The sequence below is a fragment of the Phyllostomus hastatus genome, unplaced genomic scaffold (assembly GCF_019186645.2).
Source record: "Phyllostomus hastatus isolate PE091 unplaced genomic scaffold, TTU_PhHast_1.1 phas_scaffold_317, whole genome shotgun sequence".
NCBI classification, from domain to species: domain Eukaryota; kingdom Metazoa; phylum Chordata; class Mammalia; order Chiroptera; family Phyllostomidae; genus Phyllostomus; species Phyllostomus hastatus.
This window is the reverse complement of record NW_025334023.1, coordinates 16,821,969-16,841,276: the sequence shown is the minus strand read 5'-3', so window position 1 is coordinate 16,841,276 and position 19,308 is coordinate 16,821,969. Positions and strand designations below refer to the sequence as shown.

General features: G+C 37.2%; 1 pseudogene; it reads right to left on the bottom strand.

The window, feature by feature from the left end:
* Window positions 1-18,485: 18,485 nt before the first annotated feature.
* LOC123805275 lies at window positions 18,486-18,823 on the bottom strand (annotated as a pseudogene).
* Window positions 18,824-19,308: the final 485 nt, after the last annotated feature.

Genomic DNA, 19,308 nt, shown 5'->3' with positions numbered 1-19,308 from the left:
AAATATATATATATAGTCTAAATAAAAAGAATAAAAAAATAAAAGACCAAGAGTAGTGAGTTAGTTGGAATATGCATGAAACAAAAAGAGAAATATTAAAAGGCTATGTGAAAGGGAAAAAAAAAGAAAGAAAAAAGCATGCACGTTCTGAGGAAGAATGAGGTGAAATTCATCTCAGTTGTTGGTGTTTGCCTTCTGAATTTGTTCTGAATCCATCTCTGTTTTTTTTATCAGCTCAAGGTCCCAGGGTGGTTGGTACAACTTCTGGTAACACCATCTGTATCTCCTTTCCCTGACTCTAGAGGGAGCTTCTGTAGCAATCAAGAGGGTGAGGCTTTTGTGTCTGCCCTGAGAGGCACTTTTCAATCTTCTCAGAAAATTGTGGAGGCATGCCCCCTGCCCCACACTTACCATCCTAATCTGTCCTAGTTTATTTCCAATAATGTATAGTTTCTGATTAAACAGCTGTCCATTTCACAGGGTGGGGGAGGGAGCAGACAATATATAAGAGTGTCAGCTCTTTTCCTGCTTAGTGTAGACTGCTGTCCTGTGTGTGGCTGAAGCTGAGTAGTACCCTGAATCCCCCTGGCGGCACACTTTCTGAACTGCTTCCTTTGATGGCCTCAGTGAAGTAGGGCCCTAGTACCCAGTGTACTTTGTCACCCTGTGGGGAGTTCAAAATGGGTTCTTTTAAGTGTCCATCTTGCTGTCTTACTCTTGCAAAAATGCCCCCTGCAGGTTATAAAACCTGCCTAGCCAGTTTTGAAGATCTTCCTTGCTCCTGCGGGTTGGGTTTGGACTCAATCTTCCCTTCCCAGAGGTTCCCCCAAAGAAGGAGACCCAGTCTGACCTCCAATAATCTCAGATCCACAGTTCCTGGCTCACTGCCCTCACAGCACTCTGCAGCCTGAGCTCTCCACTCTGCACCACTGCCCTGGGCTGGGGCCAAGAAACCATCTTGATTTGCACCCCTTTGATCTGTCTGCCCAGGTGCACTTAGTGGAAACAAATCACACCCATAATCCTCCCTCTTTGTTGGCCGGACAGCTGCACACATGGGGCCTCTTCCCAGCATGCTTCAGCTCCCCTTTTTAAAAAAGTCTCTCTGGGCACTCCCACTGTAGCACCAACCCACTGTGCAGTTTTCACACACTCCATCTCTCCAAAAAGTCAACAGTCTATCTCAGTCACAGCCAGTTTCAGCCCCCCAGCCCCCCAGCACCAGGTGCAAACCATACCTATCTCACTCTCTGGTACTGTCCTAGTCAGTCAGCATCCACTGCCACAGCTAGGGTGAGCTGCTAACTGTGTGTGTGTGTGGCCTGTTTGTCCCCAATGATTCTGCATATCCAAGTTGTTCCCAGACATGTCTGGGAATTCCCCACCCTGGGAAGGGATGGAGCCACTAGGCTGCTATCTTTGACCAGGCTCTGTACAAATGCTGGTGCCGTGGGAGCCAGATGCTGGTACAGTGCCTGGGAATTTTCCACTTCCACCTATAAAACCTCCTTACCGCCTGTTTTGAAGTGTCCTCTGTACACTTTGGCTTCCAAATTTCATATTAGCTATGATTCTGATGACTATTCACCCTGTTTTTTAGCAGATCAGCTAAGTGTCTGAGTTGGGTGCAAGAACAAGTGGGCTTCGCTCCCACCTACTTCGCTGCCATCTTCTGATGGCTGCCTATGTTTTCTTCTAGGATGTTATGGTTTTGGGCCTAGTTTTCAGGTCTTTGATCCATTTTGAATTCATTCTCATGTTTGGTGTAAAAAGGTGGTCTCATTTCATTTTTCTGCAAGTATCTGTCCAATTTTCCCAACACCATTTATTGAATAAACTATCTTTAGCCCATTGTATATGTTTGCTTCCTCTGTCAAATATTAATTGATTATAAAGTTGTGGGTTTATTTCTGGGCTCTCTATTATGTTCTATGATCTATGTGTGTGTTTTTATTTCAGTACCATGCTGTTTAGATTACTATGGCCTTATAGTATAGTTTCATATTAGGTAGCATGATTCCTCCAAATTTGTTCTTAGGATCACTGTTGCTATGTGAAGCCTTTTATAGTTCCATACAAAATTTTGAAATATTTGTTCTAGTTCTGTGAAATATGTCATTGAAATCTGGGTAACAATTGCATTGAATCTATAAATTGCTTTGGGTAGTCTTCTGTTTCTTTGTCCAGTGTCTTATAATTTTCTGAGTATAGGTCTTTACATCCTTGCTTAGGTTTCTTCCTTGGTGTTTTATTCTTTTTTGTAGTAATTGTATATGGGGTTGTTTTCTGAATTTCCATTTCTGTTAGTTTGTTACTGGCATGTAAAAATTATACTGATTTCTGCATATTAATTTTGTATTCTGTTACTTTTCTGAATTCATTTATCAGTTTTAGCAGTTTCTTAGCAGAATTTTTTTGGGTTTTCTTTTTTTTAATTTTTTTATTGTTGTTCAATTATACTTGCCCCATTTTTCCCCCATTACTCTCCCCTGCCCTACCAATCCCCCAACTCCAACATTCAATCCTCCCACCTGTTGTCTTTGTCCATGAGTCCTTTATACATGTTCATTGACTTTGCCCTTCCCCTTCTCTCCCCAATTATTTCCCTCCTCCCTCCCCTCTGGTTACTGTCAGTTTGTTCTTTATTTCCATGTCTCTGGTTCTATTTTCCTTACTTGTTTATTTCATTGACTAGGTTCCACTTATAGTTGAGATCATATGGTATTTGTTTTTCACCACCTGGCTTATTTCACTTAGCATAATACTCTCCAGTTCCATCCATGCTGTTGCAAATGGTAGAAGCTCCTTCTTTCTTTCTGCTGCATAGTATTCCATTGTATAAATGTACCATGCCCAGGAAACACACTCACCACAACAAAAACATCTCCCACCTGCAATCTCACGATCAGCAGCAAATGAACAAGAATTACTAAGGGTGTAAAAAGATTAAGACTATTATAAGAAAGGGGAGCAAATATATGATAACCTACTGAAATAAAAATAATTTTAAGAAGGTAGAGAGAAGAATACTAGTAAGAGTAGTGAATCAGAGCAATGCAAGTAGAGATAGTAAAATTTAAATCATAAATAAACAAGGGAATGAAGAAGGTAGAATGGAGTAAGAGAAGGAAAGCATATAGAATTAGGTTTAAACAGAAATTAAAATAAAATAAATAAAGTGAGAGAGAGAAAGAAAAAGGAAAATAGAAATCAAATGAATATTTTAAAAAATAGGAAACCAAATTGGAGAGACAGATCCACCACAACACTATCAACAGCAAATGAGCTAAAATTAATATAAGTAGTATGGGAATGAGAGGCAAAAAAGAAAGAAAAGCTTAAGAGATGTTTAGAGAAAAGGGAAGTGGTTTTGAGATGATAGAGGAAGAGCAAGTACTAAGAGTGAGGAATGAAAACTAGGCTAAGATGGAGAAAAATTAAAATTTGAGACAAAAAAGGAATGGAGGAGAATGGTAAAATTTGAGCTTTGAAATACAAAATTAGTGAAGATCTAGAGATAAAATGAAAAAATGCAACAACTCTCCTATCCACAACCAACTAGCAAAGATTGCTAAAGTTGGAGAGAGAACATGCATACTTTAGAGTGAAAAAAAGGATGTAAGATGACCATTGACAAGAAAATTGGTTTTGAGAAGCTGGACAGGGGAGAAATAGTAAGAATGCAGAAAGGAAACAAATTGTACCAAGAGAGAAAACAAAATTTGAAATGAAAATAAAAAGAGGAATATAGAAGATAAAATGGGGTAAGAAGAAGGGAGAGGCAAAATATGTGAATTGAAATATAGTATGAAATCTAGTGACTTACTATGCATAAACTAAAAAAACAAGAAGTGAATGTTAAAAAGCTATGAAGAAAATATCATAAATCATGAAGAAGACTACAGTGTGTTTTTTTCAGTATAATCTGGTATTTATCACTGATTTTTTTCTAGATCCACCTCTGGTGATTTCAGATGGTGACCCCATCAGACCTTTGGCAGCCTGTTCAAGACTACTAGGAATCTACTGTCTGTGGCTGACTCCTTCAGTTGTTAATGTAGTCACTCTGCACTCAGCAGTCAGGCTTAAACACCACAGGATGGGGCTAAATCCCTCCTGGGGCCCAGGCTATTGTTTCTCCTCTGGCTGCTGCTCAGAGGGGAGTGGTCTGCCTGAGCACAACTGCTACTGCAATATGGGGGATGACTCAGCACCAGGGTTCTGGTGGCTACTCTCTCAGTTCTCTCCCCAAAGCCTCTGTCCTCTATCTCTCCTCAGGTGTCTCTAGCCCACTCTGCTGGTTCTCCCTTTGCAAGAGCCCAGGGTAAATGGCTACAAATGAAAATTTATGTGTTGCGCGTGGGTCACCGGCTAGCAGTGACCACGGCACACTGTGGATGGCTCAACAATACGCGAGAAAAAACACACATGCACAGAGACAAACCAGTTTCTGTGGGGAAGTAGGGACAGAATGGCCACCCCCCCTAGTGGGGAGCGCGCTGATTTACCGTCCATACCTGCTTTTATTAGGCTCATTTTGCATAATAACTCAGGTAACGTACAATACTCATTAGGGGAAGTAAGGAATATAGGAAACAAAGAACTCTGCCAGTCTATTGAGTTGGGGGGTCAAAGAGCTGTAAGGCTGAGGAACAAACTAGCTTCCTCCTAAGACCCTTCTCATTCAACTGAGAGCGTTCTTAAACAAAGAAGGTTTCACAGTAATTTACATGTTCTTCCTTAGGCCTGATCACCCCGGGAAATCCGCACTTCCCAGTACCGAGCTGTACTTCCCCGTCATTGTTTCAGGCTTAGGTGGAGCGCGGGAACTAAGGCCACCGAGAGATAAGGAGATTTTCTTCCGGACGCTGAGAACTCAGACTTTGTCAAAGCCGAGGAGTGAGGGTCCATCACCCCCTTTTTGCTGCAGCCCCCCAAGTCCTTCTTTTGGGGGGCCTCCCAAAAGTGATCGTGCCTGGCTTGGGTTGTTCCCCCGTGGGGAATCTTACCCGTCTTTGGCTAACCGACCAAGCTTTTTGGGGGTTCAGTTATGAACAAAGCAGCAGAAACAGCATTCCTGCCAGGAAGATAAGCTTTTGTCTCCTTGCCGGCTCACGGTTCCAAGGGCGTTCCCTTAGCCTAGCTAGGCGGGGGTTTCAGTTTCTGATACCAGTCAGGGCGGTTCCCAACATTTATGCATTGGCCCTTTAAACAGCTCTTTGTGTCTCCAGTTGTCCATCTCTGGCAAAGAACAACCCTGCCACTTTTTGCAGGTGGTTATCTGTGTATTTCTCAGGCTGTGGTGTTCTAGGCTAGAGATCTCAGGGTTTGGACCCTACACTTCTTGGAGGGATCCAACTGGCCACTTCAATATATCTCTGCACTTCAACTGCCACTTGTGAACACTCAGCCAGTCCTTTCACATCTCCACCACATTCTCTACAAGTCATACTGTGCTCAATCTGTTTCTTCTGTCTGTCCATGGTTATAAGGCTACCCTCTCACTATTGTTCAGTTGTTTGTTCTGGGTAATTTCTCCATAATTTAGTTGTAGTTCCAGATTTGTCCTGGGTGAAGGTCAGTGTAACTTCCACTCCATCCACCACCACCTTGGGTCTAGCTTCTATCATTATGTTTTTAAATAGGTTTTATTTCTTTTCTTCTCTTCTCCTTCCAGCACCCCCATAATGTAAATATTGGTATGCTTGAAGCTTTCCAAGAAGCTCTTTACACTATCCTCAGTTTTTTGGATTTGTTTTTTTTACTCTTCTGATTGAGTGTTTTCTGCTTCCTTATATTCTAAGCCACTGATTTGATTCTCTGTTTCATGTACTTTACTGTTGATTCCTTGTAATTTATTCTTCATTTAAGTTAATGTGTCTTTCATTTCTGATTCATTCTTTTTTATGGTTTCCATGTCCTATTTTATGCTGCGGAAGTTCTTACTAAGTTCCTTGAACATCCTTATAAGTATTCTTTTGAACTCTGTATCTGTTAGTTTGCTTGTCTTTCATTTAGTTCTTTTTCTGGAGATTTCTCCTGTTCTTTCATTTGGGGCCTGTTTCTTTTTCTTCTCATTTTGGCTGCTTCCCTGTGTTTGTTTCTGTGTATTAGGTTGAGCTGCTATGTCTTCCTGACTCAGTAGAGTGGCCTTATATTATAGGTGTTGTTAGGGCAAATGGAGTAGCCTCCATGGTCACCAGAGCTGGTTGCTCTTGGTGTGCCCCCATTATAGTTGAGCCTTGATTGCTGTTGGCATACCACTAGTAGTTATTAATCCCCAGGTTGATTGGCCATGAGGACCAGCTTGAATATGACAGAAGAGCTACTGTGCAGAGGCCACCCCCACAGAGCAGGACTTGCCTCAGTGGGCTTTTGATGCCTACCAAGTCTTCTCCTTGAGTGTGTCACTTGTGAAAGTCATTGGGTTGTAATCTATCATGGTCCTAATCTGTCCACCAGATGCACTGGCTCTAAGGTGTCCTCAGAGGTGCAAGGTCAGCCACTGCCTGTGCTCTGCTTGGGGCCTCCTGGCATGAGCTACAGAAGGATCTGCATATGGCCACTACTTGTGCTGTAGTAGTTTTTGTTTGTTTTTTTATTATGAGAATTTTTTTATAATGATCATGTCCTTTTTTATTTTTTTTATTTTTAGATTTTATTTATTTATTTTCAGAGAGAGGGGAAGAGAGGGAGAAAGAGAGAGAGAGAAACATCAGTGTTGGTTGCTTCTCACACACCCCTCAATCAGGGTTTCAGCTGCAACCCAGGCAGGTGCCCTGACAGGGAATCAAACCAGGGACCTTTTGGTTCAAAGGTAGACATTCAATCAACTGAACCATACCAACTGTGGCCTGTAATATGTTTTAAAGTTACCAGTCATATCAATTATTTTCGAATAACAAAACTACATGTTAATTACTTCAGTATTTTAATTTTTTAAGCAGTGGCATAAAAATTTTGGATCATGTAACACCAACAATGAAAAAATAGTCACCACATGGGAGATAGTTTAAAGGAAATTAAGAGAAAAGAAGGTGTTGTCAACATTTAAACTTATTGTGCTTATAATTTATAAGCAAGAATGACTAACTTTGTGATTTTAGTACAACTTTCATACTCAATATGAAATCTATATTAGTGCAGACTCACCCTAAAAATAGTAAATACTTTTTATAGTGTAATGCTAAGAAAGGTATTTTTGTTAAAGCTGCTTTTTAAATTGCCATAATATTCTGTGGAAAATAGGAATTGGAATCTCAAAATTTATTTATTTGGTAGTATAATTGGTAATATTAGTAGGCAGAAAATACAGACCTACATGGGTGCTATGGGGTGGGGTAGATGGGAGGAATCACCAATGATGTTGGAACTCATTTAGAAAATAATGAAAAATGTAAAATTATCTTAAAGCATAAGAAGATTTATTATGTAGAAAATGGTGTCCAGCTGCTCTCCATCCCTAATGAGATACAAGGCAGGAAATTGACTTAAATTGATTAGGAGGATTTAAGTTCCAAATAAGAAGTGTTATTCTTGATAATGCAGGGAAATGAATGGTTCCTAAGGGGACTGTGGTCTCCCCACTGTTAGAGAAAGTTTCTGTATCTCAAAAACCCATGATACCTCCAAATTTACAAACATCCTTCTCTGGTGCTTCTCAGAGGACACATATCGAGGGTGGTCTACTAAACAAATACTTTCTAGATAAAGGATATGCTGAAACTTCCTTCAGGCAAAAGAAAGAATTTCCTGAGAGGATGATTAAGTACAAAATTGGATAATATAAGGAAGTTCTGGTATCCCTTTCATTGTAGATTTTTAAGAACAGAATATTTTTTCAGTCTGAAATTATTTACTCAACCCTCCTTAGAGAAATGCCAATCACTATGATGAAGACAGTCTTCTCAATAAATTTTTTGTAGAAATTTTTATCATCATTTTACATAAAAATAATTAAGGTTTAATGACTTGCCAATATTCAACTTATAGTGTAGCCAACACTCAAACCCCATGAATTGAGGAATCCAGTACTAAAACCATACTGTGATCCCCTGGTCCAATGCCAGGAGCTTCTGTTGCAAAATTGTATTTAATGAGTAGCATATATAAAAAATAAATAAAACCACACTGTGAATCAAACCAAAGTATTAGTCTTGATTATAGTCAGAGAGTCAGTTATCAATCAACAGAGTAAAAATGCAGTTGGCATATATCAAAGAATCTGACCACAAATAGTTCAGTCAATTAACTCAGAAGTCAGTCCTGGTCTCTGAGATATTAAATTGATTCATTTTTTTTCATTTATTTAACATATATTTATGGAACATCTTTTATGCAGCTATTATGAACTAGTCCTTCTAGATGCTGGGAATGCAGCAGATAATGTTCTTATACTTAATCTAGAAAATGTAAATAGGTAACAAAAAGTAATGATTAATATCAACATTTATTGGGAGCTTATATATCCCAGACACTGTCCAAAGAATGCATTATGCTCATACCATCCCCATGAGTTCATTATGCAAGCATAACAGAAGGGAAATGCTTCCTGGGGAAGTTAAATAGATTGGTCTACATGAGATAACTAAAAATCAGCAAAACCAGGCTGCCTGAGTCAAGAGTCCATGTCTTTAACTATTATCTCATACCAAATTTTCAGTTAATCTGAAGTGGTAAATTTTTCTAAAGACTCCACTGCCACTTGAAAAATAAAAAAAAAGTTAAACAAAGCAAAAGGAAAACAACCAATACTTTGAAAGGATTAAAGGTGAATGTGGTATTAGTTTTAAATTGTTTTGTCAGGAAATGCCCCTGGGAAGATAACACCTATGCTGAGGAGTGAAAGACAAGGACAAGCTAGCCTTGGGAAGACCTCCCTGAATAGCATTTGAAACAGAAAGAACAGCAAATACCCAAGGCCCTGCAGCGAGAGAAAATTTCCTATGTGCATAGAACAAATGAAAAGCCAGAGTTACTGAGGTAGAGTGATAGGGAAGAAAGATATGAAATGATATCAGAGAAAGTGGCAGTAGTCAAATCATGTTTAACCAAGGCAACAATGTTCTCATTTTTTTTCATTGAGATGTCAAGCCTTTGGAGAGTTTTAGCAGAGGTAGATTGGGATGAAATTATCCAATTAAAATTTTAGAAGATAATTTAGGCTGCTCTGTAGAAAGTAATATTGTGAAGAATAAAAATTTGGAACAAAAAGACAAGGTAGGAGGCAATTAAAGTTGTCCAGGTAAGAGGTGATGATAACTTAGACCACTTACTAAACCATGATTGTAGTGTACAGATTTAGAGAGATATATCCAAGGCAGATGTTTATCACTGTGAAAAGCCAGTGGCCTGTATGTGTAAATCTCTCCTAAACTTAGGAAAAGCATTTTAACAAGCATTCAACCTAAACTCACCTTTCCAACATTGCCTCACACTGAAAGGAAACTCTAAAATACCTTTTTGTTCATTTGAGGGTGGGGGCACATTCTAAGTGTTAGTCCCACCTCTACACACTGACTTCTAGTGACATTGCTAATTCAAAAAGGCTGAATAAGAAAATACTTGAGATATTTCACTTCTCAATCAAGTACAACTCAATAACTCATACTAAAACAGTTCTTCAGTCGCCACCAAATAAATGCTAAATTTGATCTAAAGTCTTCTTCAGAACAGTCCCACTTAGCCTTCAATATCACCTCTGCTTCTCCACAACACAAACTGCATTGACTGGAAGACTTTTGTTGCATACCAAACACACCTTTATTTTTTTGTTTTCTGAATGTTTACCGCACTCATCTCCTCTTGTGTCTGTCGATATTATACTTTTAATGTATAATTTGTTTATGATGGAAGTTTACAGAGGGCTTATCTAAATAGATACTTCCCCACTTAGCAAAATATTTCTCATCCTTCTATGACTTCAGTAGTTATCTAATTCTTATCAAGAAGAATTATCTCTAAATTTCTTGTATATAAAACAGTACTTAGCATCAGAAGTGTTCAAAGAATATTCGAGTGTTCAAAATTTTCCAGATTAGTGATATCAATATCTAGTAATTCATAGTTATATAATAATATTTTAAAATTAATAAAATATAACTGAATTATTACTTGAAATCTAATAAAACTGGAATAAAATACAAATTATATAATTATAATGTGGTAAAAATTATTCAAACACTCTGAAGGATAATCTGATAATATATATGAAGAATCATAAAAATGTTCCTTGTTTTAGATCTAACAATTAAATTTTGAAAGTTTATTCTAAGAAAATAATACAATTATATGTAAAAATATTCAATATATGTTTTGTTATAATTACCCAACAGGGGGGACTTTTATATCAAGCCAAATGGTATTACTCAAATATAATTTTGTGCAAATAAAAAAATAATGAGCAGCCACTAAAAATGATACTTATAGAACTATGCAGCAATACAGAGAAATAGTCACATAAAACTAATTTAAAATCAAGGTATAAATATTTGTGTAAACTATTATTATTTTTTCCTCATTTCCCAAAGTTTTGTTAAAATATATTATTTTAATTCCAAAACACAGTTATGATAGATGTTTCCTTTATATTCTTAAGATTAATGAGTTTATGAGCTGGTAGCTAGAAAGGAGTCTTCTAGAGAATGCTTTCTTTTGGAAACATGGTTAAAAGACTGGTAACTCATGGATGCTTATGTGAAAATGGCTTTCTTTATAGAATCAAGAAAGAAAGAGACAGGTGGGATTGAGGGGGAAGAGGACTAAGGGCTGTTTTAGGCATTTGGGGGATATTGCCAGTAGTTTTTAAAAACTTTCATCACAAGAAAAAAAATTTAATTGTGAGGTGATGGATCGTAACTAAACTTACGGTAATCATTTTATAATATACACATTTTTCAAATAATCATCTCATATAGCTTAAATTAATATATTATATGTCAATTATATTTCATATTTATATTATAAACTAGAGGAATAAAGTAACCTAACTTCAACAAAATTCTTCCCAAATCCAAGATTATTGTCTTTTACACTGTCGAAACTTTTCTTTCTTTTTTAAAATTTTTTAAATTTAATTTTTATTGTATTTTTTACCATTACCATTTAGTCTCCTTATACCTGCTTCCCCTAGCAGTTACCACACTGTTGTCCATGTCCATGAGTCCTATTCCTTTTTGCTCAATCCCTCCATTTCCTAACCTCCCCAAACCGCAACTAGCTGTCATCTACTCTCCATCTATGAGTCTGTCTCTGTTTTGCCTGTTAGTTCAGTTTGTTCATTAGATATTACATATGAATGAAATCACATGGTACTTGTCTTTCTCTGACTGGCTTATTTCACTTAGCATAATGTTCTCCAGGTCCACTTATACTGTTGCAAAGGGTGAAATTTTCTTGACTTTTATGGCTGAGTAGAATATGACATTTCATAATCTATTATGAAATGGTATGTACCTCCATTATTGGTGGGCTCTTCAAAAACAGACAGTTGAAAAAATGAAAAGATTAGACAGCTGGAGCAAGGCTGAGCTTCAGTTTTGGCATCTTAAGTAATGAGCTCATGCCTTGGACAGTGGTTGATTATACTTACCCCAACATGTTGAAGACTCATACCTGACTTGCTTTTACTAAACCTTAACACTTGAGCACAGTTGATAACCAGCATTCAGAATATTTAGAAATAGATGTTACTTGGAGGTTATTGTGAGGAGCAAATAACAAACTATTAACAAATACTCACATGAAGAATTTCAAGTGCCTCCATTTCTTGGAACAAATAGGTTTTCTCAAACCATAATATTGGAATATTGGATGTTTGAGGACAAAAATTACAAACTAATACCAAGAGAGAGAATTTATTTTTAGTACTTGAGCTTCCCCTTTAATATTATATCCTATTTCCCAAATCCAGTTTTATTATGAGTGACTTGTATCATGGGGCATGGAGTAAAAGGAAATCACTATGATATTGAATCCAGAACTCAGATTCTTTCCCTAAACTGTTAAAAGCACTTCCAAAATTGAATAAGGGAATTATTTATGGCCATTTTTATTTCACCTTTTTTTGTGTGTCCTTGAGTAATGGAAAGATCCTTGAGTAATGGAAAACTCAGAAGTCTGAGATGGCTCTTCCAAAGGTTTGTAAGAGGCAGTGTGTGTACTGGGCATAGCATGGATTCTAAAGGAGGACTGCCTAGGTTCCACTCCCAGCTTTATCACTTACTTGCTATGGAACCAAAGGCAAGTTATTCAATCTTTCTGTGCCTTGGTTTCCTTATCTGTAAAGTAACATAATAATAGTTCTTATTTCACTGTATTATTGGGAGAAATGATTGAATTAATATTTAATGCCCACAAATACTTTAAATCATTAGCTATTTTTATGTATAGAAAGGGGTTTCTCAGCTTTTGTGTTCCCTCCATATCTTCTCCCATTTTTGGATCTTATGAAAGGTCGATGATGTTAATATCTATGTGGTGCTGCTAATTCAAAATTTCATGAACGACTATATCCAAAAGATAAATTAAAAGGTTAAGTGGGGCCAATACAATCTGTCAATGGGAGATTTGGGTTATAGGCCTGACTCTAAAGATTTGTTTGACATTGCAAAATCAAAGCATATCTCTTGGGCTGTCTTTTCTCATTAGTTAATTAATAGTTTGGACTAGGTCAGCATACCCCAAAGCTTGTTCTAAGAGAAATTGCCATGATAATAATATTCTTCTGAAATATTTTCATATATGCTTTCCTAACCTATAAATCTCTACTGTATATCCTCCAACCCATTGAATCAAAGTCATTGGTCCCCTCAAGGTGAAAGTAAATTTTGCCTAAAAATGAGTGGCCCTTACTCAGGTTTTAATCACCAAATTGACTTCATTATATTTTCCAAATCAGTCTCTAAACAAAAGTATAGAGCATAAACTTTTCTCACAGAAGAAAACAGGATTCCTACAATTCTAAGCTAATTTTAAATATATAAACACCAATAAGAAAGCCCATTATGACTGGTAGAGTGAGAAAAGAAGGGGAGGGATTTAAATAGGGAAAGCAAGAGAAGGGGTGCATGTGCCTTAGTTGAGGAGTGAGGTAGGCGGCAGGCTTTGTTTGTTAGTTTAAGAGAAAAGGCAAAAGCTTCCCTGATGTGCTTGTTCCCTTTGGGATATAGCTTCAGGGTAGATAATTGTCATTAAGCTGAGAGAAATTCTGAGTTTACACTCCTCAAACTCCTTCAACTCTGACCTATTGTGGAATGGCTTCAGAATTACCGTATACCCCAAGGACAGGGAATAAGTAACAAGTAGCTGGGTAAAGAACCAATGACCTTATATTTTATAGAATGACCATTGTCAAGGGAAAGATGACTCCATATTGTAGAATAGACAGCCTTGGCCAGAAACTGAATGCAATACATATGATGTGTAACATGATGAGAGCTAAGGTAAGGCCAATTAGGAAAAAGGGGGCCAAAAAGCCAAATTTGGGCCAAATAATGAATTCTAAGGTCTCTAGTCACATTTTAGCAACCCCTAGGGCAAAGAATCAAAGGGCCAGATCAGTCATGGCAGAGCAGAGGCTGGCAAGAATTCAGAGTAAAAGGCACAGACCTCATTGCCAACAGGTAACATAAGTAAGCACATTCTCACCCATACAGGCAGATGCCAATTTGAGAAGATAAGAGAAATTTAAATGTATTGAGCCTTGCACCCAGAGAGACAAACTTATCAAAACAGACTGTTTAAACTCGAACATTCAGATATTTTTGATTGACTGTTAAAGTTACCCACAGCCACATACTCACTCTATAAGCACACTTCCAGGGGTGTTGACCTGTGGCCCAGAGGCCACACGCAGCTCAGGTTGGCTATGGATGAGGCCCAATACAAAATCATAAGTTTATTTAAAACATTTTAAGATTTTTTTGTGATTATGTGTCGCAATGTATTTAATGTGTGGCCCAAGACAACTCTTCTTCTTCCCATGTGGTCCAGAGACACCAAAAGGTTGGACACCCCTGGTAGACCATCCACTAAATAGTGTAGGAGCTCATGAAGTCTATTAGATTGATAAAAAAGTGAAAAAGCTAGTTGTTGTCTGAGTAAATCTGTTACCATATAACACATGAATTTTACATGATGTCCTACAAAAAAGGAAGTTCCTATACAAATATATTTGGAAAATGTTGTGAAAAAGATCCTCACTTTCTATAGATTCATGATTCATATTTGCATATTAAAGATTCTAAGATGCCCTATAGTACAGATATCTGTACAAATGTTTTTTACCCCTGTTACAGTTTTACCAGATAACACTGCTTTCCTAGACATTATTTCTGGTTACAGATCTCTCCTCCAGGCATGGGAATGAGTATTTATATTCCATGGCACAAGGATTAGTTTAGGAATGGGTCTATGACCCAAGGTGAGTCCATCAAATCCTTTAATAGCATCTTTTATCTTGAGTTGGTGAGGCAGAGCCCTTTATATTTGCTGGTTACAAATACAAAGAATATAAATTTGGATCCCCCTATTGCCATTGCATGCAAGCTGTCCTGAAACAATATTCAGTGAGAAGCAGAAATATGCCAGAGAGAGAGAAAAAGAAAGTGAGTCAAAGAATGTAAACCCTTCCTGATTATAATAGTTTGACGAGATTGGGCACATCCAGGGTCGTATAGCCGTAGACTTGATTATAATACTTGAGTTGGAGATTTTGTCACTTGCAAACAGAGGATGCAAACCAACAATAGGCCATTTAGGTTTTTGGTTCTTTAGTTTTAGGTGTTTTTTAACTATTAACAAACCAAAGAATATATCTTTGAAATGCTGATTTTTAACAATGTGCATCTAATTTTTAAAAATTTCTACAATAGGATCAAAGGTCTGTGTTACAAACACAGAAAGGTGATCTCAAATCTAAAGTAATAAACCTCCCTCACCAGAAACAGGCATAGTGCTATTTGTCTTAAAAATGCCACATTAATAAGAAATTTGAATCCAGACATTTTTAAGTCTCCATCAGTATCCTCCATTACTTCATCATTAATGGAAATGGCAAAAAGCTCACCAAAAATTACTTCCAGAACATGAAATGGATATTATACTGTTTAAATAGATGTCATATAAAAATAATTTGCTTTAATCATAGCACAAACCATGGCTATGATGCCATATGAATTGTGAACCTTAGGGATTTCTTCATTTAGAGTAGAATGAATTTTGACTAGGCATAAGTGCTTTTTGCAAAAGAGTAAATCCACAAAACCCAATACATTGAAAATACAACCAGGTGTGGGTGGCTTTAAAAAAATAAATTATGCCAAGATACATTGCCCAGCTGTGTTTTAGATTTCAAGAGATCTTAAGATATATTCAGGCATTAGGGGCTCAATAATACTCAAATTATATTTTCTTATGTCTTTTGTCTCTAATTGAAAACTTATTTACAAGAAAACTGAAGACATAGATATTTTTTCCAGTTACATATATTTAATTTACTAAAAAATGTTACTTAGCAAAAATTTTTAAAGATATTCATGTAGGCTTTTATATGACCATGGAATTTTTTTAAGTACCTTGTTTCAACTATAAAAAATATAAAAAATGACCATCAGATATTTAAAGTTCATCCTTACATATACATAGTTTAGAGATATGCAGAAGGAACAAACTTTCCTCTACCCTCAAGGTTTCTTTCTGCTGGTCTAATAATCAAATTGACAAGAGACAGATTAGCAAGGGAAAATAACCAAATTTAATACATACATACATATGGAATTCCACATACGTGAGAGAGTCAGAGACCCCACATGCAGCAGAGGTTCAGAAATAGAAATGGGGATCTAGGAACAATATATAAGGCATTCTGATCTAGGGATGGATTAAGATGCCTTGAGGGCTTCAAAGGGTCATTGTAAGATAAGAACAGATGCTTAATAAGTAGGTTTGTCCTGCTTTATAGATAGATGAAAAGAGGTTATCTCTAATCATCACTTATTATGAACATGACCTCTAATTGAAGTTCTTACTAATGAAGGCAGGGGCAGTAGTTTCTTGAGCCTGCTGCTAATGTTGCCTTTGGCTCAAAATAATCTGCAAACCACAGAGGCACATCTGGAGGTGACTTGTTCTGAACCTGCACACTGAAAAGGCCTAAACTAGGGAGTCTGACAAAACCAGGTTCAAGCCTCATTCTTGCCAATTGAGGGGTTACATAACCTTAAGGAAGTTAGTGAACTTTTCACAATCACATTAGCTGATCTGTAAAGTGGGTTTGACAAGGCTGACTGTCAATAATGTTAAATGATGTTATAAGGGAAATTGTTTAGTGCAAAGCAGGTATTCTTTCATCAACCTTCTATTGTAGAAGCAGAAATAATGATAGTGCATACTTTACCATCTCCGGACAGTTATTTTTTTCTGAGATTTTAATTGATTATGTTTGTTTAATATTTCAATTAACCTTGCCATAATGGTATATTCTAAAACATTTATGTAATTTATGTAACTATGTTGTAATTCTAAAACATTTATGATTCTATAAATAGATATATAGCTAGCAATAGCTATAAACAGATATATAGCTAGCAATTTTAGAAAATATTTAGTAAGGGTCTATTAGGTTCCAATGAAAGAATCCATACTGAAGAATTATTATAAATGAAAAAATCTAAGTATTGAGATTTCATAATGTTCCAGGGAAAAAAGAAATAACCAGAATATGAGATAAACTGGCTTAAGTGATTATGAATGGATGTGACTCCTCCTCCTTTTTTGGTAAAATCCTCCAAGAGGGTTATTGTCTTCCCTAAATATGAGGGTGCCAAAGAAGCACTAATATAGATATTATATAGAAGCACTATGTCTAATATAGATATAAATTGAACCATAATTTATATCTATATTAGATATAATATAGATATTATATATATCTATGTGGGCCAATGTGGGCCAAACATGTAATTTTAAATTTTCCAGAAGCCACCATTTAAAAAGAAAAATGTCCTATAGTTGTTTTACCCATTCATCTACTACTGATGGACACTTGGGCTGCTTCCATATCTTGGCAATTGTATATAGTGCTGCAATAAATATAGGGGTGCTTATATGTTCTTTCAAATTAGTGTTTTGGGTTTCTTTGGATAAATTCCCAGAAGTGGAATCACTGGGTCATAAGGCAATTTTATTTTTAAAATTTGAGGTAACTCCATACTGCTTTCACAGAGGCTGCGCCAGTCTGCAGTCCAACCAACAGTGCAAAATGGTTCCCCTTTCTTCACATCCTCACCAGGACTAGTCATTTCTTTATTTATTGATGATAGCCATTCTGACTGGTGTGAGGTAATAGTTCATTTTGCTTTTAATTTGCATTTCTCTGATTAGTGACATTGAGCATCTTTTTATGTGTCTATTAACCATCTGTATGTCCTCTTTGGAGAAATGTTTATTCAGGTCCTTTACCTATTTTTTAAATTGGATTGTTTGTAATTTTGGTGTTGAGTTTTATAAGTTCTTTATATATTTTGGATATTAACCCCTTATCAGATGTTATACGATGAAATACTATTCATCTGTAAAAATGTAGAAAATTTTACTCTTTGTGACAGCATGGATGGACCTGGGGAATATTATGCATATTGAAAAAAGCCAGTCAGAGAAAGAAAAATACCAAGTGATTTCACTCATATGTGGAATCTAATGAATGAACTGAACTAACAAACAAAATATAGACAGACATAGATAGAGAACAGGCTGGCAGCTCTAGGGAAGCTGTTTGGGGGTGGAGGGATCAAGCAAAAAGGAAAAAGTGCTCATGGATGTGGACAACAATGTGGTAATTGCAGTGGGGAGGGAGTATAAGTGGATAAATGGTAATGGGAAAAATATAATAAAATTATTTTTAAATAAAAAACAAAATGTAAAAGCAATCTTAGTACAATTTTCTAAATATTAAATAACATAATATTAAATATGAACCCTATATATTTAAAATATAATTTTTTATGAAAATAAATATGAGCAAATTTTAATTTTTATTTGACATGAAAACAGATTTAGCAATAACCTTGAAAAGCAGAATATACTATAACCACTTAGATTTTCCACTTTATTGACAGGAAAAATTTCAGTAAGACACTTGGCACACTGATTTTCATCTGCTGTTATTATCTGGTATATAATAATAATTAATTAAGTAGGGAGAATAATAGAGAAAGGCAAGAAAGGAAACCAAGAGGTTGTCAGAGGCCTTACTTCCATAGTTAGGTCCTTGGTTAGCTTTATCCTGAGAATAGCAGGGAGCCATTGAGGGTTACTTATCAAGAGAGTGTAATCGTCACTTTGGTTGCTAGTGTCAAAGGGGAAACATTGCTCAATGTCTGGTTAGCCCTTAAACCCTAGCCACCTCTGTCCCTGAGTTCCATAGCCCCCATGGAACTCTCTGTCCTTAAGCTGTCACGCATGAGGGGGTATCCAAAGATGGGGGCTCAGAGGGAGTGGTTCTTGCTACCCTCTGTTCCCAGCCCATGGCCCCAGGAGGAATATAATTGGCATCAATGAAGCCATCATTATTTTCATTTTCACCCATCTCTGTGCAGAGGGCCTTCCTTGTTTCTGGCAGCCTGGGGTATTGGCAGCTGATGAAGTATTTGTGGTAGAGATGGCATTTGGCAGCAGGTGCAATGAGGACAGAAAGGACCACAGCTCCAAGCACAACTCCCACCAGCACAGGTCATGCCTGGGCCCAGCTACCTGGTTTAGGAGATATGGCTGATGCTGTGGGGAGCTCTGAGGGCCCCACAATGATTTAGTTTGTCCCATTCATGGAGTGGCTGGAAGACACGCATAAGCCTAGGGCTCAACCAGAAGAGCCCTGGCTCCAAGGGGATCCCCAGTTGCCAGGCAGCCCTGAGTCACGGATCCTGTTGGAGGACCAGCTAGGGTGGGAGATTATGGACAGGTGAAATATTTAAATCAGAGGAGTACCTGGGGAGGAGTATTCAGGGTAAGAAAGAACCTGTTCCCTGGAACTGCCAGAGAGGTTGGCACTAGGGGGTGCAGTGCAACATTGTGAGCTGAGGGAGGGAGGAGCTCTAAGAACTGTTGTACAAGCCAGTGGAGAGAGCTTCTGGCTGGGTTATTATTTCTTATTTTAATACTCACCCAATAACTTTTTTTTTCATTGCTTTTAGAGAGAGAGGAAGGGAGAGAGGAATGGAGAGAAACATCGATTGGTTACCTCCTGTCTGAACCGGGATCATACACCCCCTGCCCGGATTCAACCCAACAATCAAAGTTAGTGCCCTGACT